At 43.9% G+C, this 27760-nt stretch overlaps 1 protein-coding gene and 1 long non-coding RNA gene across 10 annotated transcripts in view; one reads left to right on the top strand and one right to left on the bottom strand.

The window, feature by feature from the left end:
* Nucleotides 1-17535, bottom strand: part of Zbed4 (zinc finger, BED-type containing 4) — a 40051-nt gene extending 22516 nt beyond the window's left edge. The window contains exons 1-3 of one of the 7 annotated variants that reach the window (XM_063263629.1): nucleotides 17369-17535; nucleotides 14436-14609; nucleotides 2871-3036 (exon numbers count right to left, since the gene is read on the bottom strand). The gene's annotated coding sequence lies outside the window, so the exon portion shown is untranslated. Of the gene's footprint in view, nucleotides 1-2870; nucleotides 3037-14431; nucleotides 14610-16438; nucleotides 16563-17368 lie in introns of those variants that run through there. The other 6 variants (XM_063263627.1, NM_001134800.4, XM_063263630.1 and 3 more) reach the window with 6 other exon arrangements.
* A 50-nt stretch (nucleotides 17536-17585) lies between these two features.
* On the top strand, nucleotides 17586-26289 carry LOC102547254 (uncharacterized). Of its 3 annotated transcripts, none has more exons than XR_005487559.2 (3): nucleotides 17586-23633; nucleotides 24267-24308; nucleotides 25753-26289. It is a non-coding gene; the product is annotated as an uncharacterized LOC102547254 (long non-coding RNA). The 3 variants fall into 3 exon arrangements; XR_593678.3 differs by having other exon boundaries at nucleotides 17691-18072; XR_010053906.1 differs by having other exon boundaries at nucleotides 17586-24308.
* Nucleotides 26290-27760: the final 1471 nt, after the last annotated feature.

Here is a 27760-nt window from a genome sequence, read left to right as displayed (position 1 = left end):
CCCACCCCAACCCCAGGTCCAGGGAACAATTTTGCAAATCAAGCAGCCATGGAGGCAGTGCTAGGGGACGTTTGCCCCCAAACCATCTTGGAGCTATTGATCATCCTTGAGCCCCCACTCCACTTCAATAAAGATGCCCGGGCTGGAGAGATGGCTCAGCGGTTAAGAGCACCCGACTGCTCTTCCAGAGGTCATGAGTTCAATTCCCAGCAACCACATGGTGGCTCACAACCATCTGTAAAGAGATCTGATGCCCTCTTCTGGTGTATCTGAAGACAGCTACAGTGTACTTATATATAATAAATAAATAAATCTTAAAAAAAAATAAAAAATAAAAAAAAAATAAAGATGCCCACCCCCAAACTCTAGAGGGGATCAAATTATACTACAGTATGAGAACTCATCAAAATTGCCATGGATGGTTGATCCAACCAGACAGGAGAATTTGCATGCCTCGTATTGGGAAGGAATTGGGTGATTGCTTTCCGCGGGCAATGCATTTGTCACCCAAAACCTCAGAACCTATCTTCCCTGTGTTTGGTTGCCTGGACATTGGAAGATACTTCAAAACATCTCAGACTGCTGCTTAACTTGTGCTCAAGTAAATGCCAACAAGGACATACTCCTCCAAGGACACAGTACCTGGTGAATTCTAGAAACTGGACTTTACTGAAGTTAAACAAGGGCCACTGGATATAAGTACTTGCTGGTCTTTGTTGACACTGTTTCAGGCTGGGTAGAGACCTTTCTATTTAAGCAGAAATGGTCTAGATAGTACTGAAAGAGTAAATAATAGAAATTATTTCAAGATTTGGCTTCCCTTAACCCTTGGGTCCAGTGATGGCAGGGCCTTCACAGCCAAGCTACCTCAACTGATTTCAAAGGTTCTGAATATAAGTTGGAAAATATACTGAATGCATCACCCTCAGCGTTCAGGAATGGTAGAAAGGATAAACATGACTTTTAAAGAGGTCTTAAATATACTTTTGAGACTGGTAGTAACTGGGTTGGTCTCCTGCCTTTTGTCTTAGTAAGAGCCCATTATACCCCTTGCCATGAAAAATTTACCCATATAAAATAAGCTATGGACACCCCCCACCACTACCACCATGTCCTCCAGGTACATCAAGGGCTGTTAACAGTCTCCCTTACCTCTGAATTCCTGAAGGAATTACAATTAACTCTGGAGAAGATCTTTCCTCAGCTCTTGGTGACACCATGGGTGACCTACCACTTCAAAACTGACTTCCTTGAACCCAGACGGAAAGGTCCTTACATCATGATTCTCTGGATGTCCATTAAGGTTGCTGGTATTCCTGCCTGGATTCACCATTCACATCCCAAAAAGGCACCAGAAGATTCCACAGGAATAGAGATGCGCCACCAGAGATGGACAGGGACCTTAAGATTAAGATTTCTGGGGGCTGGAGAGATGGCTCAGTGGTTAAGAGCACTGACTGCTCTCCCAGAGGTCCTGAGTTCAAATCCCAGCAACCACATGGTGGCTCACAACCATCTGTAATGGGATCCGATGCCCTGTTCTGGTGTGTCTGAAGACAGCCATAGTGTACTATGATAAATAAATAAATAATTTAAAAAAAATTAAGATTTCCAAGGTTTAATATTTTATTGTTAACTTGAGCTCCTGTTCTTGATCCCATTTTATACTACAGAAGCCATAATATTAGCCTTGTCCTATTAGATTATATCTATGCCTTTACCTATGGTAACCTGGATAGACCCCTACCTAGAAATGGATACTTTGACTAACCAACAATGGAAAAATTTTAGATATCATTACAACTGACAAACAACCCCAGCTAAAAACAGATGTCTCCAAACTCTTCTCCCTTCAGGGATAAGGAAACAAATTGAAGAATGAAAACTTCACTTGGGTACTGTTGGGGAAGGTTGTGGCATTTTAAAACTGGAGAAAAACTTACAAGGGACCTGGACTCAAACCCTAATTCTTGCCAGGGGGATGGCAACTATCACTGTGCCGTGTGAAGCTGTGTATCTATTGCCCCCTGAGAAAAATCCAATAAAGATAATCTACTTTCTTCCCAACCCCACAGAGATTAATCCCAACTATAAACAGTCTCGAAACCCCATAACTTTTACACTTATACTCTGGAGCCTCTAAGTTTCCCCAGCCAAATCACTCTGTGATACACAAAGGTCTTGGGTGAATTAGGTTATATCTATCTCTCCGTGAAAGACCCATTTATTTCAATTACATTCCAAAGAAAATGGGTTCAGTCTGAGATAACTAAACCCACAGGTCCCAATATATATGTACCTCCTCCCAGTACCTCGGGTTCCCCTGGCATGCCTACACCTCATAGATCTGCCAACTAATGTCTTTCCTATTCAAATCTCCCCTAAGACACTCTACCCACCATTCCTCCAATGGAGGTGCTTTTCCTGACTATGATAATGGCAACCTTTTCTTTCCTCAATCACTCTGTATCTAATTTAACACAAGATTGCTGGCTCTGTCTTGACCCTTACTATGTAGGAATGCCTTACAATCTGCCACTCACAGCACTGCTTGCTCCTGGTCTCAATCCACATTATCTCTAGGTGATATACAAGGGTATTCGTCCTATTGAAGGTACCAGATAACTTGACTTCTCCATATGTGGACAACTCTGCAACTATTTTCAAAACCTGACTCCCTCAGGTACTGAAAGCCAGCAGCTACTCCTCCCTGCACACTCAATACATGACGGGCCTGTACAGAATGCATCGCCCAATGTCTCACTGATCATGTGTCACATCCATTTCTTTGCATACTTACCCATAGCCTCTCACAAACTTATATTTATGATGAGGAATTTATACTTATGATGAGGACACAGTCCACTTACATCTAGCCATGGCACTTGACCACCATTGACTAAAATGAGCAGTCTCCATACTGATTCCACTTTTACTGGGTGCAGAGATCACAGGATCCACACCAGGAACTGTGCACAGAATAAAGCTTGCTTTGACTTGGCCATAATTTGTGGTTGGAGGTCTTTCTCCTCGTGCCTGTGGGATTAACATTAGTACCGGTTCTTGGATGTAAACTTCCAGAGTCTCAGATATTTCTCACTGTACTAACACATAGCTGACCAGTTCAGATACCTAAGGATGACTAGAAAATTATTATTTTGTAAACTGGTAGATACAACAGAGAATCACTGTCTTTGGTCTCCTAAATGAACTGCTACCTTAAGTATTAGGAGAGGCTCTTTCTCTGTAGAAGTCTAAGCTGATACCTGGGAGAACTGGGTCAGAACTATAACACAACCGTAGTTTTTGGAAAGAAGTCTAACTGTAGGTATCTTTAAGTGCCAATCAAAGTAAGATACCCAGACATGGAACTACACTGTTTTATTTCTGGTTTGGTTTGGTTTTGACAGTGTCTTCCTAGGTAGCACAAATTGGCCTCAACGCTTTGATTTTCCTGCCTCAGCCTCCTGAGGGCTAAAAACACAGTATGTCACTATACCTGGCTCTGAGTAGCTTCTTTAATTTCTTTCAATTATGTATGTGTCTCTGTATATATGTGTACATATATGTGCAGCTATCAGACATGTGTCTCTGTGTACATGTGTACGTATATGTGCAGATATCAGGTCCTTTGGGCTGGAGCTACAGGTGGTTGGTTGATTGTGAGCTGTGTGCTATGAGTACTGGGTACAGAGCAATCTCACACCGCTCCAACTCTGGGAGGTGCTTCTTGAATGTGAACCAATGAAACATCTTTGAAAAGGAAACTTGTGTGAAGTCTAATCTGAATTTGATCAGGCCTCTAGATCTACCTGCTAATTTACAGAAAGGCAAAAAACAGGAAGAATACAGCTCAGAGGAATACCTCCAGCAAGGTCTAGACTGCAAGAAATACACGGGGCAGCTACACAGGCTATGGGTACAACCTGCACAAGAATGAGTTGTCATTTAAAAAAGTCCAAGTGAAAAATACTCAATTCTGGGTTGGGGATTTAGCTCAGTGGTAGAGCGCTTGCCTAGGAAGCGCAAGGCCCTGGGTTTGGTCCTCAGCTCCGGAAAAAAGAACCAAAAACCAAAACCAAAAAAAAAAAAAGAAAAATACTCAATTCAGTCATAAAACAAACTCACTCACTCACTCACTCACTCACTCACTCACTCACTCACTCACTCTATCTATCTACCTACCTACCTACCACCCACCCACCCACCCACCTGGAAGTTACTGCCATAGAATCCAGGCCAGCAGGTACTTTCACTTCAAGGGCAGGCCGTGAGTCTAGGCAAGTAGAAAATGACAGGATGTTCTTTCCAGACTAAGTGCCAGGTATCATAGAGCAATCCACTGAGACACACCTATTTTATTTAACTTCAGTATCTGCACTATACTTTAAAATAGCTTAGGGTATATATATGAGGTACAGTGGCCTATATTTGTAATTCCATTACTTAGAAAACTGAGGCAGGAGGATTGCCATGAGTTTGAGGTCATCCTCGACTATAAAGTGAGACTTTATCTTAATGAAATAAAAATACACAGGCCTACAAATTAGCTCATCGGGTAAAGACACTTTCCCACTAAGTCTGATGGCCTGAGTTTGATCCCTGAAATGCACATGGTGGAGGAGTTTTATTACTTCCACATGTACACAGTGACACATCCACACTCATACACAACAATGGCTTTAAAAAGAATGTATATGTAAAAACTACACATGCATAATGGTACACACACACACACACACACACACACACACACACACACACACACAGAGTGACAGGACCCTGTGGCACTACAGCTAATAGACTGTGGTCTCAAGGGTGAGGTAAAAGAATAGACAGGATACACATGCCCTTCTCATTTCTATAAAGGTTATGTATGCTCCAACTGTCCTGATAGGAATAGTTATTCCAAGAGAATCATCCTATCCAAGAGAATGGTCCCCAAGGAATTAGAACTTCCCTCAGTAATCTCATGTTGGGAGAAGTAAGCCTGGTGCCAACAAAGAAAAGCAATCTGGGGCCGGAGAGATGGCTCAGCGGTTAAGAGCACTGACTGCTCTTCCAGAGGTCCTGAGTTCAAATCCCAGCAACCACATGGTGGCTCACAGCCATCTGTAATGAGATCTGATGCCCTCTTCTGGTGTGTCTGAAGACAGCTACATGTGTATGTGTGTGTGTGTATATATACATACATACATACATACATACATACATATATATGAGATATATATATCACATATATATAGTACTTATATATATATAATAAATGAAGGGGCTGGAGAGATGGCTCAGTGGTTAAGAACACCCGACTGCTCTTCCAGAGGTCATGAGTTCAATTCCCAGCAACCACATGGTGGCTCACAACCATCTGTAAAGAGATCTGATGCCCTCTTCTGGTGTATCTGAAGACAGCTACAGTGTATTTATATATAATAAATAAATAAATCTTAAAAAAAAAATTTAAAAATTTAATAAATGAATAAATCTTAAAAAAAAAAGAAAAGAAAGAAAAGCAATCTGTCTCCAAGAATATATGGCACAGTTCTGACTTGTGAACCACCCTGCAGGAGCCTGGAGCCTACATAATGATGACTCAATGACGGGCAGGCCCCCACTGACTAGGACTTACTTATAGCTCTTATGTATAGCTCTTATTTTCCACTTAAACCTTAGCCCCATGTCAGGAACTCAAGGATGGATTGGGGGCTCTGGTCACTGGACCTCTATTTGTTTCTTTTCCCAATGTTTCTTTAAGTCCTCTGCTTTTTGTTATTGTGTTTAGTTGGCCTATTGTAAGTAGGTGGCTAAGCTTAGGTTGTTAGGAATGACAGGGGTTAGATTCTGATCCTAATAACTCTGGTAACAATTTGGGCCATGAGCAGGAGAAAAGACATATTTGTCCACCAGCCACTCACAGCATGTGGTCTCCAGAAGGAAAGAGCAAGCAGTGTCACACGGCTGTGGAGACAGTTTAACCAGAGATCCACCCTCCCATCTCAGCAGCACTGGGCACTGTCTGTTCCTACTGTGTGAAGCAGAGAATGGTGAGTGTACTCCTCCCAGATCACTGCTCCTCTCGTGTCGCCTTCTTGTTGTTAGCTTAGGCTCCCTGCCCTGTCTGAACTCTTGCTGAGCCATCTGAGCAACTGCTACTTAGGTGACCAGCCTTATCTTCTGGAACCACCGATCCTGCTGATTTAGCTGTTCTGTTATTTTTATGACAGGCCTTTTCAATTTGGAAGAACTTGTGACAAACTTTGTTGTTCTGTTGAATGACTTGGGATAGTATCTGACAAGTGAGAGGATCATGGACATGAATTAGTCTTTTGGAGCTGAGTCACTTGGGGTTCTACTGAACCATTTGGAACAGCAGATGAGCAGGGTGCTAGAGAAGTCTCTACTGTGATTTATAACCACAGACAATACTGCCAGTACTGTCCTGATGCCCCTAAGGGGAACTCTAGTTAACCAGTCTCCTGTAACTTATTGTGGGAAAAACCTAACTGGCCCAGGGAGTTCCGGAAAATAACTGAGCAGCAAACCCTTGCCCGCTTCCTTTCCCACTTTCTGAAACTTATCACACACTGAAATCACTGTTCCTGGCATGCCTGATTTAATGTAGTTCTGAGTGCATGAGGGCATCTGGGAATGATTTCTGGACTATGTTAATATGTAAGAGCTTTTGCCTCTATTTGTTTTCCTCTCCCTTTGAAAATAATTAACAACTAACTATAGATTTGGGGATTGCAGAAAACTGGCTATGTTGGACTTTGCAGAGACAGGCCTAACTAAAATATTAACAGAGATAATCTTCCGGTGGAATGTCTTGAGTCTGGTGCTTTCAAATGTTAATTCTGGAAACTGAGGCTGAGGGGAAAAAAATCTGTTCCAATATTCAAAAGATATAAATGCTCTTTTAAAACAATTACTTTAGAATCAACAAACATCTAAAATACTTTATTTAAAAAACATTCAATGGCACCAAGATAAAAGCTTCGTTAAGGGGCTGGAGAGATGGCTCAGCGGTTAAGAGCACTGACTGCACTTCCAGAGGTCCTGAGTTCAATTCCCAGCAACCACATGGTGGCTCACAACCATCTGTAAAGAGATCCGATGCCCTCTTCTGGTGTGTCTGAAGACAGCTACAGTGTACTTATATATAATAAGTAAATAAATCTTTAAAAAAAAAAAAAGCTTCGTTAAGTTAAAAATATATAGTATTGGCTAGAGAGATTTTCCAAAATAGATTCTGCACAAGAAACTGAGTTTTGTTTATTTATTTTCTAAGAGTGAAGACTAACAGAAATTTAGGCTATAAAAATGCCCGTGAGGGGTTTAGCAGCTAATAACTGGTGCTCGCTGCCAAACTTCACAACCTGAGTTCTAGTCCCCATCTCGGCCCACAGGATGAAAGGAAAAAACAACTCACACACGTTGTCCTCTGACCTTTACAAGTTCTGTGTGCACCCACACAAATGAGTAATACAAATTTTAATGTGCACAAAACATTTGTACTTTTTGCTAAGCATACTTAAAATATTTTAAATTAACTTTTAGATTAATTTGTATATAAATACTGTTTGTAGTCCACAGAAATATGTGTATGTGTGTATACATGTCAATGTAGAGATGGAATAATTTTGGGAAAATTGCTAACAGATATTTTGTTATAATATTATGTAATACAACAAAGCATTTTGTTGTAATATTGTAAGATTGCATATCTTAATAACTTGTATATATGTTGGAAAATCATCAAGACTTTATATAGTATAAATAACTGCTTATTTTCTGCAGATATATAAAAAATTATTTTGTGTACATGGGTGTTTTGCTTGCATATATGTCTGTGCACCATGTGTTCAGTGCCCCTAGGACCAGAAGAGAGTGTTGGATGCTCTGGGAATGAAGGTACAGAGAGTTGTGAGCCACCACGTGGGTGCTAGGGACTAAATCCAGTCCTCTGGAAGAACTGCCAGTGCTCTTAACCACTGAGCTACTGCCCCAGCCTCATTTTCTGCTGAGTCTTACAGAACCGACTACTTAGATACATTTCTTTACAAGGTCAAAGTTCAGCCAAGTATCTGTTTATATAAATATTTTATCTTACTTATTTAGTTTTAGACTCAGGGTCTTACTATGTAGCCCTGACTGGCCTGGAATTCCCTTTGTAGACCAACCAGGCTGCCTTTGAAGCACCTGTCTCTATATCCCCAGTACTGGAGTTAAAAGCATGTGTGGGTGCCTCCACACCCAGCAAGGTTTATTTTTCAACCGTGTATGTGCATGTGAGTGGAGTAGCCCATGGATGCCACAAGATGGCATCAGATGCCCTGAAGTTGGAATTGCAGGCACCTGTGAAAAGCCTGTCTTGGTGATGGGAGCAGAACTCACCTCACCAGTTGTTTAGGAAAGCAGTGCGTTCTCGTAACAGCAGAGCTGGCGCTACAGTCTTGGTTTTAAATTATGGTCATTGGTGTTCTGCCTCCATGTCTATCTGTATGAGGTGTTGGGTTCACTGAAACTAGAGTTACAGCTAGTTGTAGGCTGCCTGCCAGGCAAGTGCTATGAATTGAACCTGGGTCCTCTGGAAGAGTTCTTATTTGATGAGCCATCTCTCTAGCTCCTATCTACATCCTTAGTGCTGGTATTAAAGGCATGTGCTGCTATGCCTGGCTTTATGTATTTTAAATGACACGTACAAGCAACTATTCTTATATGAATTTGGTATATTTAATGTGAATATGGTATATATAATACTATATATCTATGATGAAACAAGTATGGAGCTGGGAGTCTGAACTTTATATATTATGTAAATATGTGCAAGCTGGGGACACGGGTCCTTAGCGGGCCTGCCATACAAATATAAAGACCTGAATTTGAATTTCCAGACACCATGTAAAAAGCTGGGCAGAGCAATACGTACTATGGGGGAGCGTGGGAGCCGGAGGAATACACAGTATATCTCTGAAGCTTATTTGTCAGAGTGAGCCTACTTTAAAACAAAAAGGAATGAGAACAATTGAGGAAAAAACAAGGTCCTCCTTGGGCCTACAAAGATGTACACACACACGCACACTGTACAGCTAAGGACATAAACTTTGGCACATGAAAAAGTGACTGTAAATGTTCTTTTGTATACAAAATATACTATGACCAATGAAGCTCCTCTGACCTGTTATTTCACCTCAGTGCCACTGAGGTGCCTCCATTTGGACAATCCTGCTATCAGAGGCTGGCCTTGGTAAGTATTTGTTACTGTGCACATGAGATACCCTGCACACCAGAATCAGTCTCTCTGCGGCAACTAGCTCTGTTTGCTGTAAGGTCTAATATTTCAAGTTTTGTCAGTGCTATCGACCTATCAACAACGTGCTGCTTCAAAAGCAGCTGAGTCAGTGTACAGACTGCTTCCCAACAGTGCTGCTAGCTACTGAATTAAATGTGTTGTACAAGCCTCAAAGCTTAGGAGAACACTTTACAAAGCTATTTTCCTCCAAACTAGAATTCTCAGTGGTGCTAACCTTTCCCAGGTCTGTTCATGTATTCCTAGTTGTGTCATGACTAAGAAAGATAACTAGACATGTCCTGATGCCATACCTTACCTAATAATTTTAATGAATTGGATACCTGCTAAAAAGCACATCTCCTACAGTACTTAGTTTTCAAGCCAGTTTTCTTTAAATGTTTGCTCTCACTGGTTGTAAATCTTTGTTACTGTTGTCTGTTAACATTCTACAGAGGTACATCTTTTAACAAAAGGACCTGGTTTTGTTCTGAGTTTAATTTTATGCTTATTTGCATGTGTACACATGCATCCACATAGGCGGATCAGAGGACAACTTGCGGAAGTTGGTTCTCTTCCATCACAGTTCTAGGAATGAACTCCGACTGTCGGACTTGGTGGCAAGCACCCTTACTTAATGAGCCATCTCACTGGCCCCTTAGAAAGATATATTGTATGTGTATACACTGAATATGTGTGGAAGCAGAAGGCAACTTTCAGGAGGTACTTCTCTCCTTCCAACACGTGGGTTCCAGGAAGGTTCCTTTACTAGCTGAGCCATCAACCCGAAGTGATATTTCTGAGAAAATAGAACATCACCCACAGGACAGCCAGAATTTAAGTAGAAGAATGGATTTAAAGACAACCTGACCTAAAAGCCACTCCTTTTAAACCTCTTAGTTGCTTAAAATTGGACATAGAGGGTTTTTTTGTTGTTTTTTTAACTCATTGACATCAATATGTACTCCTTGCCCTTCAACATGGGAACAGATGAGACCAACCAGGACAGACCTCAACCTGGCAATGAGGGGCAGACAGCTGAGATAAAAACTGGATGGTTAAGCAGTGATGTTTTCAGAGTATTTTCAGAGACAAGGTTGGGAAGATTTCAGAATAAGCTGAAGTCGGCTGAGCATGATGGTGCTTGCCTATAATCTCAGCACTCAGGGGTCTGAAGCAGAATCTCAAGTTTGAGGTCAGCCTAAGCCCCATTCAGAAACCCTTTTTCAAAGCCAACAACAAAAGGAACCACCTCCAAAAGTGACATCACATTCAAATAGTAACACATTAAATGAAGACCATTTTGAAATCCCGCTTCTCAACAGTAGTATCCTGGCAAAACTGCAAACACCAGGGTACCCTTTATGGTTAAGATCAGACAAGCCTCCAGGAGGGAACATAGATGCTCTTACCAGAATGACATTTATCTTTCCATCTAGCAACCCCATACTAGGACAATTAGACCTAGAAGATGATGTTCCTCAAATAAAGAGTGCGTAGAAAATGTTCAGCCACAAGAGCTTCCCCACAAAGAAGGCCTGCTACCCTCAAGGACGTGTTGATAACTATACAAATATGGTGCTCTGACTAGGAGTGATGAGCAAGGGCAAGCTGAGATCAAGGTTGGACTCTTTTCTGTGGGCTGGCTACCAAAGTATATTCCATCACCCATGCAACTGTGTCCTACACATGCTACCTACAGAGACGTGAGTCTCTAAATGCTAGGTCACAAGGTCTATACAGAGGCAGAAAGCCAGACACAATACTAATCATGACACAGGTTTCTGGTTTGGAAGAAATAGTACTCAAGACAAATGAAAAATTTACAAACTGGCCACTGGGTGACACCAAGGCTTTTTATTTCATTTCTTAGACTATCAGTGCTAGAAATGGAGTAGAAAGAAAAGTAATCTTATAGGTGAAGAGTCCCAACACCCATGATTTCTTCCAAAAACCTTGTTAGTCCACCAGGAGACAGCTGCAACCCTGAGGGTCCCAACTAACGATAGGACATCAAGGAACATCAACTCTGTAGTTCAGAAACTTCACAGCATAAAAAAGACAAACAAAAAAGACCCAACCTCGTCCTTAGACCTTAATTAAGGCCTGTCCCACACCTGAGGGCAACTTTAACCCACTAGGTGTACTAACATTCTAAGGGAGGCAGCCATCAAGAGCGTAATGCCATAAATGCCACAGAGTCACTGAGCCTATAGAGGTGACAACTCTAACGGCTAAGGCTATCCTGAGATGGAAAGTCCAAAGCTCAACACTAAAGATTGAAGTACAATGAGTTAAACCTCAGAAATCTGGAACCAGAGTTATTTCCACCATGGTCAGAAACCCTGATAAGGCTACCTTGGAAACAAAGCACATTCCACAGTAAGCAAACAGCCCACACTAAGGTCGCTCGGTCCCTGTAATTTTCTGGGTCACATACCACAAGTCTGGATTTTTCTAGTTCTTTTTTTGTGTTTCCCCTGAATGTAACACTAGCATCTTCACCAACTCCCTTTCTCTGTGGTGTAAGAAGTCACCACTGACAGGCCCGACAGTCTCAGCTGAAAGTTACTGCAAGTCTTTAAATGTCCTTCACAGGAGGTGAGATATGGCTTTCATGATACAGTGGCCAAACAGAGCCTCAACTCTGTAGCTGGCAGGTGGAGCAGAAACAAGGTGAGCTTTAGTAAGCAACCATGATGGCTGCTTTAGATGAAATTTAGCTGTTCACACATGGTATCTGTCTGAAGAGGTAAGGCAGTTGAACAAGGCAAATGTGGGTTTACTGGTTCACCAGGCCAAGGGACCCAGATCAGGGAATAGGTGGCTACATCAATCATGTGACAGCACCCCTGTAAGGCAGCAGAGCAAGATAGCCCTACCACAGCCTTACTAATGCTGGTAATGTAGACTTTGTACAAAAGAGAAAGAGAAACTTGGGCCACAGCTACTGGGGGGCCCTCACATGGAGGCAGCTGGAAGCAGAACTCACACCTTACTGGACATGTCCCAGCATTTTCACACCAAGTCATTTAAACTATGTAGCCACTGACTTCCCAAAACATAATCCTGGAGCTGACAAGGAAGCTGCAGCAGACTGGCTCTAGACCCTGAATGCACAACATATACTCTGTGGCCCCAGGTCCCTCAGAAAAACCCTTAACTGTGCCAGAAACATTTCGGAGCACACTCTAAGAGACCAAACACAAACCAACAGGTCTGCCCTTAACTGCCTGTAATTTCTTTCCCTCAGAATACTACTTGGGAATTGGATCTCTTTGTTTTAAGTTGAACTTCTGAGTTCAAATAATCCTCTTGCTTCAGCCTTCTGTCTATAGCTGGGAACAAAAGATGTGCCCAGGTACAGGAAGGACTCTATTCTCTAGTTATATAGGTCCCTACCACCATTATAAAATTCTCTGAGGACAGGAATTTATGAAGACACCACTATGGGACCAGGTAGTGCAGTGCCAGGTGCAAGGTAGAGGCAAGAACGGCCCAGCAGACAGTGAAGTTCTTCTGTTTCTCCAGGTGTCCTCATCTTTAGAAATAGGAAAGGTTTCACTATTCTTAACCTTATCTTCCAAAATTTGAACTACTAAAAAGCACATATCAAACAATTAGCAAGAGGACTGTGGGTTATGTATGTAGCTTAGTGGCAGAGCATTTGCCTAGCATGTCTAAGGCCCAGAGGTCAATTCCCGGCACTACAAGGAAATAAATATATAAAATAAAACAAAAAAATATTAGAAATAATTAGCAAGATGGAATGTTGAAATGGCTCAGTGGATAAAGGTGCTTTACAACAGAAAACTGAAAACAAAGTTTGATTCCTAGAATGTATAGACAAGTGGAAGGAGAAAACTGATTCTACAGAGAACTATCTTTGGAGAAGTGTGGCATACATAGTAATAAATGTAAAATATGATTAGCAAAAAAAAAAAAACAAAAAAACAAAAAAACCTTGCTATTGACAGATACATTAAAACCACTTTTGCTAAAGCACCAACTCCTCACCAGGGACCACATGGTGACTAAAAGCAGACAAAAGTCTGGGATTCCTGGGCTCTTTCTGCAAATATCCTGGGTCTTAAGGCTGGGTCCCTCACCTGTTTAATTCTGAGTGTAGCTATGTCAAATCATCGAGGAGTCTGTCTACAAGCAGATGGGAGCTAATCCATTTCATGTTCCTTCAAGGCTGAAGGCTCAGAGAGTAGCTGAGCTGGCTATCTTACTGTCAGCTTCCACAATGTCCTGCTCCAACCCCACAAAAGGCACCTTAGGTCTCCAGTTGTCCTAAAACCCAGACAGATCACCCTCCCAGATCACCCTGACACTGGCTTCTCTCCACCATGTAGAACCAGAACCAAGGTAATGGTCAGGCAGACCACAATGGGACCAGGACTACTGAATTATGCACACCACTTGCCCCTACCTAACTCAGTTTACATGGAAGACTCATGTCAGTGTCCCGAAGGTGAGCTTAAATGCCTACTTTTCATCTCCCCTAATGGTCGTTTTGATTATACTCCTTTTGAGTCCTTTCTTATTTCTGTTTGAATCCCCAAACCCCACCCCAGACAGGGTTGCTCTGTATAGCCCTGGATGTCCTGGAACTGGCTCTGTAGACCAAAATGGCCTCAGACTAGACACCTGCTTGTCTCTGCCTCCGGAGTGCTGGGATTAAAGGGTCAAAGGCACATGCTGCCATGCCTAGCTTGTTTGCTTTCTTAAGAGCTAAGTGGCTGGGAACCTAGAGTTGGGCCTCTGGGCTAGGGCTCTGATTACAGGCATTATGTCTAGGATAAAGAAAAAAGTGGGGCTAGGAGTATCTGAAAGATTGGGGTGCAGCAGCTGGCAAGTTCTACACTTCCCAGATGTAAGTGAAGGCCAGAGCTGAGAGACTTTTGCAGATAGATTCAGTGACATACAAAACACCTGCAGGAATGACAGACACCTGCACGGCATCCTCAAAGAGTAAAGAAAAGAATGACAGGGCTTGCTCTGAACTGGTCTATTCAAAGGGAAACGTTCAGAAAGAAACGATGCTGGTTGGAGGGGCCTCTGGTTAGTAACTGTGCCTCTAGCCCCAGATGGCTCTACCGCAGGGCTAACCAAGTCTGTGGCCAAGGAAAGAGTCACTTACCTATGCCCTCCTTTCAGCAGGTCAACCAGAAGTAGAAACTAAAGTACTTGAAGCCAGGCACATAAAAAACACAGATGCGGAGTGAAGAGACAGTGACCATGGCCACTTACTGTCTCCATGTTTCTAGAGCTCCACTTCCCAGTTCTTGCTCCAAACTCTAGGCCCATCAGATACCTGAAATACACACACACACACATTTCTTTCACTGAACAAATACTACACATCAGCTCAAGCACACATATGCAAATTCAACCAACTCCCCTAATTTCCTAAAAACCTTTTCAAAAGTGTTTGGGACTTTCTGTGTAGGTATAGTATCAAAGTCAAAGAACTTCCACTTATAAAAAACATCAAATGCCAGAATCAGGAACTAACTGGTTGGGAACACACTCAAGTAATGGCTTTCTTTCTTTTTGAACATATTTTTGCTTACATTTATTGGTATTTCGCTTGCCCGGGTGTCTGTGCAATGATGTCAGAAGCCCTGGAACTGGAGTTACAAACAGGTGTGCGCTGCCATGTGGTAGCTGGGAATTAAACCCAGGTCCTCTGGAAGAGCAGCCCTGCTCTTACCCAGGGAGCCATCTCTCCAGCACTGCGTTTTCTTTCAACATAAGAGTCTGCCTACCTGCCTAAAGACTGTCTACTGCTGTGGTTAACACCATGACCAAAAGTAACCCAGGGAGGAAAGGGTTTATTTCACCTTACACTTCCAGGTAAGAGTCTATCACCAAGGAAGAGCAGGGCAGGAACGCGGAGGCAGGAACTGAAGCAGAAGCCATGGAGGAGCTTGCTCCTCAAGGATGGCTCAGCCTGCTTTTTTTTTTTTAATATAACATTCAGGATCACTTACCTAGGGGTGGCATAACATCACTCCCCAGACCTCTGGCTGGACTTGCTTACATCGATCGTTTAAAAAAGAAAAAAAGCCTACAAGTCAATTTTATGGAGGCATTTTTCTTTTTCTTTTTTTTTTTTTTTTTTTTTTTTTTTTTGGTTCTTTTTTTCGGAGCTGGGGACCGAACCCAGGGCCTTGCGCTTGCTAGGCAAGTGCTCTATCACTGAGCTAAATCCCCAGCCCCGGAGGCATTTTTCTATATTAAGAATTCCACTTCATGGGGTTGGGGATTTAGCTCAGTGGTAGAGCGCTTGCCTAGCAAACCCAAGGCCCTGGGTTCGGTCCCCAGCTCCGAAAAAAAGAAGAAAAAAAAAAAAAAAAAAAAAAAAGAATTCCACTTCATGGGCGCTGAAGAGGTTGAGAGCACTGACTGCTCTTCCAGAAGGGAGTCCCAGGTTCAATTCCCAGCACCCATATGACAGTTAACAATTGTCTGCCACTCCAATATCTGACACCCTCTCACAGACACACATGCAGGCAAAATACCAACACACAAAATAAATGCATTATTTAGCGGGAAAAAAAATCCCTCTTCTGGAGGCTGGAAAGATGGCTCCACGGTTAAGAGCACTGGTGCTCTTTCAAAGACCTGAGTTCAATTCCCAGCACCCACATGGCAGCCCACAGCCATCTATAATTCTAGCTCCAGGAGGATCTGATGCCCTCACACAGACATACATAAAATAATAAATACTTTTCAAAAACTGTTTTGAAGAAGAGTCCTTCTTCTGAGGCTAGAGAGACGGCTCAGTGATTAATAACACTTCCATAGGACCTGGGTTTAATTCAATTCCATTCACCCACAGGCAGTTCTTACAACTGAAACTGTAACTCCAGTTTCAGGGGATCCAACATTCCCTCAGAGACACACTTGTAGGCAAAATACCAATGAATATTAAAAATAAACAAGATATTAAAATAATTCCCTCTTCCAAGATAGGTCTAGGTTTGTGCAAATTGACGAAAACCAACCAGCACACCGAGACTTTGAAACTTCCTAAAGATTCACAAAATATTTTAACTTATACTAGATCTTCTCATGGAAATAAAAGCCACATTTAAAAAGTATATATAAAAGTTTATATAGATTACAGAAGGCACGCACCAATGCCTTCATGGACGAGCCACTAAAACCCTCAGGGTGTAGAGTCAAACTTGTAGCTTCTCAATTCTGCTTGGCGTGGAATTAATTCATGCCTTGCAACTGTGCTTATTCAGAGTCCTTTAAAAAAAGAAAAACTCAAAACTAAAATTTCCCTACTCTTATTAATTTTATCACCACGATATAAAGGGGAAAAATTCTTTCTTCCTATAAAGTCACAAGAACATACTTGCCTTGGCTGACTGGCTTTACAAAGCCAAAAGGCAGAAGTGTCTTTTTAAAAACTGCACTTAATCTTATCCTAATTAACTTCAAAACAAATGACTTCCCTTTTTACAAACACGAGAACAGCGACAGCAGCTCCTCCTGAGGCTCGGAGCTGCAGGGACTTGAAAAGACGCGCTCGAGCCTCGTGAGAAATCTCCAGACACAGAGCGAGAACCCGCAGCCACCCCAGCAGAGAGTGGGTCGCACCAAAAAGGACAAAAGGAACAAAAATGATGGCAGGTAGCACCCGTGAAGACGCTGCGGAGCCAAGGCGTGAGTTAAGTTTCGTTAAGCCTCCGCGGTCAGACCCAGAAGCACACGCTGCAGTCAGGCACCAAGAAGCGTGACACCGACCCGTGTCACCGCCGTGAAGCCTGCCGGCGCCCCTTCCTGGACACGCGCACCCACCGGCACCGGCTTGGGGGCGCCACGACGTGGCGGGAGCCGGGCACCTGACGAAAGATCCAACGGGGCGTCCCGCAGCCGCTCCCCTCCGCGGCCTGGGCCCGCCGGCGGCGCGAGGCGCAGCTGTCAGAGGCCCGGCCGGGCGTACTCACGGGACGCAGCCTCCGCCCGGCCCGCCGCGCACGGACAAAGGCGCGGTCCTCGACCCCTGCGCAGCTCCGGCCGTCGAAGACGCCACTGAAGTGTCCTGCGCGCACTCACCTGAGGCGCCGGCTCCGCGCTGCGCAGCGCGGGCCCGCGGGCTGCGGACAGCGCGACGGGCGCGCCCATTCATTAGCCGCTTTGTCTGCCCCCGCCGCCCCTCCCGCCGCCCCAGCCCCGCCGCCCGCGACGCCGCCGGACGCTGTGCCCCTCCCAGGGCCCCGCGCGGGTCGGGGGCGGGGGCGGGGGCGGGGCTGGCGCGCGCAAGCGCAGTCCGCGCGCACCTGCCCCGCCTTGGGGGGAGACTCGGAGGACCGGAGATGGGCCCAGGCTAGGCAAAAGGGGCGGAGCCGCGAAAACTACGCAGGCGCAATTTCCCCTTAGCCCCATCTCCCGGGGTCAGGTTACTCCGGCGCAGTCTCACACACGAGGTCTGGTCGCTGGCCTCCTTCGTCAAACCACGCAAGCGCGGTCTGGCGCACCTGCCCTGTCAGGATAGCGTCCGAAGACTACGCAGGCGCAGTCGCCGCGGCGGTTGGTTGGAATTGCCACGCGTTTGGGAGCGCGCGTCCTCCGTGGTTTCTTCTGAGGGCTTGGCCGTTAGGGTGGTCCTTCACTCTTCCAACGGCTGGCCGCGGGGCTTCCGGGCTTGTGGTCGAGGCGGGCGTCCTCAGAGGGGCGTGCGCGCAACTTCTTTCAGTAGCCCATGGGTGGAGACCAGACGCAGCAGGTGCTAGCTGCACAGGGCCTGAGGCCATATTTGGGTAAAAGAAATAAGGAGCTTAACGTAGAACACCCTAATTCAAATGCCTGTGCAGACCAAGTAACTTCTGCAGGTGGAATCTGTCCCAGAGGTCCTTCTCTGATGACACTTTAGGCCACAGATTGTTCTTTTATGCTGAAATTCTGTCCCACGCTCATCTCCTGTTTTGCACCTTTGGGGGTTTTCTTCCGTGACTTGAGGAATGTGAGCCCGCGGGGGTGGGAGGGAGGTGGCTAGTGGCTGATGAAACACCTTGCTTACTCTGTCTGATTCGTCATCACTAGTCACTGGACATGGTTTGGGGTTCCGTGTCTAAAGTTCAAGGGAAGATGATTGGGCTGCCGGTGCACTGGAGATGGAACCTTTGGTCATCATTGGTGTGGAACCCTGAGCCTATCTATCTTCTGTCTTCTCTATCTTCCATTCTGGGAAGCTGATGTTTGTGGTTGTAGGTGGTGGCTCCCATATCAGACAGGCCTGGGTGGAGGTCCTCAGCTAGCAGGTTCCTGTAGGGTACAGAAATTCCTTCCCATTAATCGTCCTCGCTGTGTTCTCCCCCTCATACACATCACCCTCCACTTCAGGGGAATGAGAACAGAGATTCACATCTAGCTTCATGAAGGATTTCCAAAGCCCCAGGAGAATTGTTCAGACATGGGTTCTTGAGGTATAGAGCTAAGAGGGGTAGGGTCTGGAACAACTAAAATAGAAGTGAGTGTGAGCTTTAGCTTAGGATGTCTCAGCCCAGCTGGAGGTCTCGACTGGCTTGCTTGTTTGTGTCCCTTTATAATGAAGCACCTAAGAAAACTCTTCACTGGGGGTTGGGGATTTAGCTTAGTGGTAGAGCGCTTGCCTAGGAAGCGCAAGGCCCTGGGTTCGGTCCCCAGCTCTGAAAAAAAAAAAAAGAAAGCTCTTCACCTGGAGATGGCCCTTCAGGGCCAGGCTGAGCACTCTCGGTGCTCCTAGCCCTACCCAAGCTGTGCAGGGGAGGAAGGGTAACAGGAAGTAGAAGGCAATAAGGCTGCTTGCGTGGTTTGCAAGGAGCAGGCTTCCCCTTCTGTGACTTGTGTAGTGTCAAGATGTCCAGGGGTTTGGGAGGGTTAGGAAACATTTGGGTGTCCACAGGGACCGTGTAAAAGGCACCCACCATCATAGACAAAAGATAGCAGTTCTTGAAGTCCTACTTGACTCTTTATTTGCTATATTAGAGTAAAGCAGTGGGTCTAGCAATGGGGATGCAGATGCTACAGGTAGTGTCAGCCCTTCCAGAGGGACTGTCCCCGAGAAGGGGGAGAGGAGGCAATACATTAGACTGAATTCATACCTAATTTTCAAGAAGATTGAGACCTCAGGACAGGCGTTTGCCTACCATATGATGCAGAAGTCTAGTCTCTCATTTCTAGGCATGAAAGAATCCCCCAAGGGTAATCAGGCAGAAGGCACAAGGGCCTTCACAGTGTGCTTCAGAATGGCTGTCCTGAGCCCCGGATCTTGGAGCTACACTGGCAGTCACTAAGTAGTCTGAGTATATCAATGGCTTTTGGGTGTTAGCCAGGTGTTGTATTAGAGGCTTTTCTCATTACTGTGATCAAGACTAAGACAAAACCATGGCAGGGAGAATTTATTCTTAGGGTACAGTCCACCATGGCAGGGAAGGTGTGACAAGGATCGTGAAGCAGCTGGTCATTGCATCTGCAGTCAGAAGAGACCGAGGAATTCACGTATTTAGCTAGCTTCCTTTTTGCGTAGTCTAAAACCTAAACCTGGGAATGCTGCCCTCTCCCTCAGGAGGGTCTTCTACTCAATTAGCCTAATCATGCTAATCCCTCACAGGCAAGCCCAGAGGCTATGGTAAATTACTGCTAGGTGTTCCTGGAGGTTTGTGTCAGGGCAGTTGGTTTTAGTTCACTTACTCCCTGACCCAGTCCTGCTGAGATTCAATGAGGCCTCTATTTCCCATCTGAGAAATGAAGCAGCTCCCTGCCTTGATTGTACACCAGCCCGTCCAGATGGGCAGGGAGAGATGAGTTGCACATATGACCAAACCATGTCAATGGCCAGTTTTTCTAAATGAAGGGGTGAGAGCCCAGATAAAATGAAGTAGTGCAGGTATTCCCATTGGAGAGGGTCTTGGGCTAGGTGTTTCCAGGTTCTTGGCTCCTCATTTAAGAGTAAAAAGCTGGAGACCTCTCTTAGAGGTCCTGAGTTCAATTCCCAGTAACCACGTGGTGACTCACAACCATCTATAACGTAGATGCCCTCTTCTGGCATGTGTTTGTACTTGCAGATAGAACACTCATACATAACATTCATAAATCTTTAAGACTGAAATGAAAGAAACCATTCAAATAACAGAACAATTCAGAACACATTACAAGAAAATAGTGGCCTACATGAGTGAAGATACTCATTATGTCTGTGTACTACCTGCACGTAGTGCTCATAAAGGCCAGAAGAAGACCTCCAGTCCTTTAGAACTGGAATTACAGAAGGTTGTGAGCGACCATGTAGATACTGGGAGTCACAATGATGTCCTTTGCAAGACCAGCAAGTGCTCTTAACTTCCAAGCTATCTCTCCAGCCATAGGGCTTCCTTTCGTGGAGCTCCGGAGAAGGAGTTTGGTTACTAGGGTTCTTCTGTAGCATGGTTCTTTATCTTGACAGATTGAGTCATAAACTTTAACGCTATGCATATTCTTTCTCATAGTACATCTGGTTTTGATCATACACACCCAATTTTGCATAGACATTAGATGGTAAATAGATTCTCCTTAAAAGTTCAGTTAGAGGGAACAGTTTGCTTTGTTGTGCATGCACACTCAAACCAGTTGAGGTTAGATCAATCCTCTACCTCTGTTCCCACAAGTGGAGAATATGTTTGACAAGTTTGACGGTTCTTTAAGAGGAAGAGAAACTTATTCCATTATTCAGTTTGTAGCTAGATTTAAAAAAAAAAAAAAAAAAAAAAAACAGTCCTGGGTTGCTAACAGGTTGCTAAATACTGAGCTCAGAGAGCTCCACGAGTGGCTGTGTGCCCGTGAGTGTGCTCAGTACATACAGGGGAGAGTCCTAAACTAGCAAATGCATTATAAAAGAGGTGTGGGCATAGTCTAAACCAAGGAGAGTCTCAGGTTGCTAATCTATTCCCTATGGTTGCCTGTCTCACTGGATTGCGGCTGCATTTGGAGCCCCTTTGTGTGCCGTTAATGGGGAATGTTTAGATGGCTACTGGAGTGACATGGAGGCAATGAGAGACCATTCCCAGAGACCACTGAGATACCATAGGTGAAGAACTGCCTTGGGGGAAGGTTGAGATCACTACCAAGAGAGGCTGATGCGCTCTGGTGAGAGGGATGGAACTTGTGGATGAGAGCTTTCTTGTCAGAGTAAGGGGCAGTCAAAGGATTATAATAGCAGTGAGTAGCAGCTGGAAAGTCCTGTGTGCCAAACCCTTGCTCAGACTCCTAGCTGGAGTTTACCATTTTAGCCCCTCTTAGGGTCTTGTGTGGAGCAGACGCTTTCAGCTTTGGTTAAGGTCCCATTTATCAATATTTCCTGTGAAATCATGTTTTTGATATTCAGTTTAAGAAACTTTTGCTTAATTCTAAATCCCAGAGACTTTCTACTACTTCTATCTACTGGAATGATTAATTTATTTTTAAATCCTTTGTACCAGGCTGTGGTGGCCCATGCCTTTAATCCTAGAACTTGGGAGGCAGAGGCAGGGGGATCTCTGAGTTAGAGGTCCGCCTGATCTACAGACCAAGTTCTAGGACAAATAACAAATAAGGGGCCCTAGAACTTGGTGAATGCTATACGTGGTTGTTTGCATTCCTACAGCAGGATGGGAAGTGGAGCAAGGAGAATCATCCAGGAATGCCTGGGCCAGCTAACCTGGCAGTAGAGCGGCAGAAACAAGAGAGACCTGAACAAGTTGTAAAGCAAGAACAAACTAAAAAAGTTGCCCTTTGACCTTCACACACATGCTAGCACTTGCACTTACACACATGTATACAAAATAAAGAAAAAAAGTAAGTCATTTGTGTCTTGAGAACATGCTGGGCTCACTTACTAGTTCTATGAAGTTTTTTAAAAGATTTATTTTTTGTATGTGTATGAGTCTGTGTTTGCACACATGTGTGGTTTCCCTGGAAGCAAGAAAAGGGTGTTGGGTTCCCAACTGCTTGTTACAAGAGTTGTAAGCTGCCTGACTTGTGTGCTGGGAATTGAACCCCATTCCTCTAGAAGAACAGCAAGCCCTCTTAACCACTGAATGAGTGAAAATAAGGACATGGCTGCTCCTGCGTACAACAGAGGAGAGTGTTTCATTGTAGATATTCGGGAAAATACAGCCAAGGGCATCTGGAAGGTTCCAGACTGAACCAGGCCCTGAGAGGAGAGAGAGAAGAGAACAAGAGTACACCTGAGAACCAAGAGGGGACCAAAACAGCAAGAACAAATGGCTGAGTTATACAGGAGAAAGGAGAAGCTGGGGGAAGGGAAGGGAAGCTTATGGCCTGCAGAGGTTTAGAGTAGGGGGCAGAGTATGTCAGCAGCCAGAATGACTCTAGCAGGCACTTGTGATTGGGGGCTGAGGGAGCCTAGAGGTTAGGCTAGATAAGAGGTAAGACATTGATAGAGGTAAGACCTTGATATGCTAAGAGGCACCACAGGCCTAGGTTAATGGAGGAGTCAGGGTTCTCTTTTTTCCCCCAGATAAGGGAAATGACTCCTTTTAGCAAGTAATAATCTTAAATCCCTGGGGGAATGTTGCCTTTTGTCTAAATGTTGGTCTTTGGGAAGGAATTTCTAAAGACCTAACACTGAGCCATCTCCCCAGCCCTTCCTTTTATTAGGGTTTTTGTTGCTGTTTTTTGGTAGTGGTTATTTTGTTTGTTTGTTTGTTTTTGAGACAGGATTCCTCTGTGTAGCCCTGGTTGTCCTGGAACTATATGGACCAGGCAGTCTTGAACTGAGAGATCTGCCTGCCTCTGCCTCCTGAGTGCTAGAACTAAAGGTATGAGTCATCACACTCAGCTTGTGTATTTCTATTTCATCTCCCTATACATAAATGTGTGTTTGATTTAATGCTGGGAAGTGGGTCAGGGTCTTGCACACTAAGCAAGCACACTATATCACTGAGTTATACTGCCAACTAGAGATATTTTAAGGAATTGGCCTTATTATGGAGACTTGGTGAGCCCAAAATTCAGTGAGGGAGGCAAAGAGGCTGGAGGCTAAGGAAGGAGTTGAGTAAAGTTCTAGTCCAAAGGCCATCTGCTACACAGCCAGAAGGAGCTGGTGTTGCAGAATGAGTTGTGCAACCTTCTTGCTCTACAGGTTGTGTTCAGGCCTACAGTGAATTGGCAGAGGCCTCCCCACATTATGAGAACGACCTTTCCCCTCTCATTTAAGTGTAACTCTCATTCAGAAACATGCTGAATGTTGTGTGGTAACCCAAATGTCTTACTTACTATTCTATTGCTGTGAGGAGACACTATGACCGAAGCAACTCATAGGAAAGACAGCGTTCAATTGAGGGCTTGCTTACAGAATCAGAAGGTTAGTCCATCATCATCATGGTAGGGTGCATGGTGGCAGGCAGGCAGGCATGGTGCTAGAAAGCTTTAATCCTGGTCAGTAAGCAGCAGGCAGAGATGGGGGAGTACTATGGGAGGGGGTGATGCCAGGTGGGGGTGGGGGTGGGGGTAAGTTTGGGAACTGAGAAAGCAGTGCCAGAGTGAGGGTGGGTGTACTCAAGATGCATACAAAACACAGACTGGGTGGGCCCAGTCTGGCTTTTGAAACCTTAGACCCCATTCCCAGTGATACACTTCCTCCAAGCCTTCTAATCCTTTCCAAACACTCCATCAACTGAGGACTGAGCATGCAAATACATGAACCCATGGGAAACATTCAAACCACCACACCCAGGGATGTTGCTACCCTACTAGCCAGCATAATTTCCTTCTGATTCACAACATCTGGGTACTCCAGAATTTAACTTCCTATGTCTCCCCTGTATCTGTACTATTCTTGGTATCCTTTTCTTGACTGAACTTTATCAATTTTACTGATCACTTTTAAAAACCAACTTTTTGTTTCATTGATTTTTCTCATTTTCAATTCCTTTGATTTCTACTTATATTATTTCCTTCCATTTGTTTTGGGTTTATTTTCCTCATCTTGGTCCAGGTTTTCAAGATGGAAGCTGGAATCCTGCATGATTGCTTTGAGGTACTGTTTCTTTTCTTTTTGAGACATATTCTTGCTATGTAATCTGGATCTCCCTATGTAGACCAGGCTGGTATTGAACTTGGAACAATGTCTGGGATTATAGACATTATATATAACTAAGCCTGGTCATGTTTCTTTTTCTCTAAGATATGTGTTTAGCATCTAGATTTCCCAACATCCAGAGTTTTTGATACATTGTATCTTTTTCACTCAATTCAGTAGATTTCAATTTCCTAATGCTACTTTTTTGTTATTTTGGTTTTTAATTTTAGGTTGTGGAGAGATGGCTCCTGGTTAAAAGCACTTGTTGGGGTTGGGGATTTAGCTCAGTGGTAGAGCGCTTGCCTAGCAAGCACAAGGCCCTGGGTTCGGTCCCCAGCTCCGAGAAAAAAAAAAGAAAAGAAAAAAAAATAAAAAGAAAAGCACTTGTTGCTCTTACAGAGGATCTGAGTATAGTTCCCAGCACCCACATCACAGGGACTCACAAACATAATTTCAGTTCCAAGGGATCTGACCCTCCCTCTTCTGACCACCACGACATTACATATGGTACACACACATGCATTTAGGCAGAATACTCATACAAATAAAATATAAATTAAATATAATATTTAAAAATGTTTAGTTTTTCTAATGTTTTTTTAAGTGTCAAAAAAAATGTTTAGTTTTGGTCTGGAGAGATAGCTCAGTGGTTAAGATCACTGACTGTTCTTCCAGAGGTCCTGAGTTCAATTCTCAGCAACCACATGGTGACTCACAACCATCTGTAATAGGATCTGATGCCCTCTTCTGGTGTGTCTGAGAACATTTATAGTGTACTCATATAAATATAATAAATACACCTTTTAAAAAACTTTTAACTTTAATGTTAATGTGTGGGTAAGTACATGTGAGTTCAGCTGTCTGAGGAGATCAGAAGAGGGTTTCCTGGAAATGGGGTTTTAGGGAGTTGTGACGCATCTGACATAGGTGTTGGGAAGCAAACTCCGTCCTCTGTAAGAGCACTATTCTCTCTTAGCCACTGAGCCATCTCTTCAGCCCTTATTATGAAACAGGTTCTCACTAAATAAACCACGCTAGCCTTGAACTCTCAAGCCTCCTAATTTCTGCCTCCAAAAGTCTGGGATTGCAATCATGCACCACCACACCAGGCCTTTGGCATGTTTTTGTGTCGTGTGTTTTATTATGGGTTTTTTTTTTGTTTTGTTTTTGTTGGTTTGTTTGTTTTTGAAACAGTGTCTATGTAGCCTTAGTTGTCCTGGAACTTGCTCTGTAGACCAGGCTGGCTTCAGAGAGGTCTGCCTGCCTCTGCTTCCCAAGTTCTGAGATTAAAGACGTGTACCACCCACCATACTCAGTTGTCCTGTCCTTTTTCTTTTTACTGTTTGCATTTATGTTTTTTTTTATGTCCTTTCATTTTTAGCCTATGTAATGTCTATTCCAGGTTGTCAACTTGACTATTTCTGGAATGAACTACAATCCAGACTTGGAAGGTCCACCTGTCGTCCAGAACTTGAGGCTGGGAGTTTCTGACCTGGATCTTGGCATGGAGAACTTAAGGCATAGTGGCTATGAATCCCAGGAGACTGAGGCAAGGAGAGCTCTGAGTTAAGGTCAACCTGGGACAAAACAGGTCCCAGATCCAGCATGGTGGTACACATCTTTAATCTGGGCCACACCTCCTGTTGGAGGGCTACATAAGGGCACTAGAAGAAGATTTGCATTTCTTTACCTGCTTGAGCTTACTTGCCAGCACATCTGTTGGAATCTACCAGCCTCGTGGGACTGAGCAACTCTTAGATCCTTGGACTTCCATTCACAGGTGACTGTTGTTGGGAGTTGAACTACAGACTGTAAGTCATCATAACAAATCCCCTGACTGTACAGTATATCGTAGACTACCCATAAGTCCTGTGACTCTAGAGAACCCTGACTAATACAGCCTGCCTACACCATGCTCGGAGTAAACTTTCTGCAGACATCTTGTAGTTGAGTCATTTATTTATTCCCTTTGACAACCTGTGGTTCTTTATATATAGTTTACATCTAAAGTTATTTGTTTGTTTTGTTTTGTTTTTCAAGACAAAGTTTCTCTGTGTAGCCCTGGCTGTTTTGAAACTCACTCGGTAGACCAGGCCGGCCTCAAACTCAGAGATCTTCCTGTCTCTGCCTCACAAATACCGGGATCAAAGGCATCTACCACCACCACCACCACTGGACTAAAGTAGTTTTTGGTGCATTAGTGTTTAGCTTTGTGGTTTTGCTTTTTGTTGTCCTCCTTACTCATTTCACTTCTTTTTTCGTGCCTTCCTGTGGGATACTTGAACACTGTTTAGAATTCCATTATGATTTTTTATAATGTTATTAGAATAGTATTTGTGTTTTTCAGTGGTTTTCTGGGCCTCATAATAAAATCAAATATATTATATGTCTGTTCATATAGACACTTAGCATTATGAGTGAAGTATAGAAACTTCCCTTTACCTTGCCCACTAAAACCTATGAATGGTTTTGTTTTGTTTTGTTTTGTTTTGTTTTGTTTTGTTTTGTTTTGAGACAGGATTTCTCTGTGTGACCCTGGCTATCCTAGAACTTGCTCTATAGACCAGGCTGGCTTCAGACTCATAGAGCTCTACCTGCTTCTGCCTCCTGATTATTGGGATTAAAGGCCTGCGCAATTGCCACCATAGGTAAAACCTACACATTCTTTAAAAATCTCCTATGTGTACATTTTGTAACATATCAGACAGTGTTAATTTTTTGCTTTAACAATTCAGTGTGGTTTGAGAAACACAGTGAGGGTGTCCTCTTTCACCCTGTCTTGTCATTGCTAAACTGGTATTTTTTTCCTTGCTCAAGTTATCTTCTGTTATCATTCCATTCCTCCTTGAGTTTCATTCAGCTAGTCTTCTTGTGTGTGACACACATGTGCGCGTGCACACACACACACACACACACACACACACACACACACACACACGGTCGTGTTGTTAGCATCCAAGAATTGCTGAAGGAAGACCCCAGACTCAAATAGCACACAAAGGCAAAGAATGGTTTATTCTGTAGAAATTACCAGCATGCAGGGGTCAACCATTCATCAAAATGGTGATAACCTGAGGGCCCCTTTTATACAGGGCTAGGGGAATTTTCCAGAAGGATTGCGTAACCTCTAATATGATTGGTAGGACAAAGCAGTGACATTAGTACAGTTTTGATTGGTGAGTCTTGAAGGATTTCAGAAATCAGCTCAGTTCTGGCCTCGATAGCTCCTCCAACCAGGTGTCCCGGAGCTGACTCAGCTCCAGACTTATCGTACGTCAGGGTCGTCATTGATTAAAGGTCCATTGTCAGTGGCTCCTTCTGAGGAACCCACCATTCTTCCTAGGGAATTGAACATTCCAAGTTTTTGGAACCTCTCAATGTATATGTGCCCACACGTGCAAATACATCTG

Source organism: Rattus norvegicus, chromosome 7 (genome assembly GCF_036323735.1).
Source record: "Rattus norvegicus strain BN/NHsdMcwi chromosome 7, GRCr8, whole genome shotgun sequence".
Taxonomy (NCBI): Eukaryota; Metazoa; Chordata; class Mammalia; order Rodentia; family Muridae; genus Rattus; species Rattus norvegicus.
Note: the sequence above shows the minus strand (reverse complement) of the source record. Positions and strands in the feature narration are given on the sequence as shown.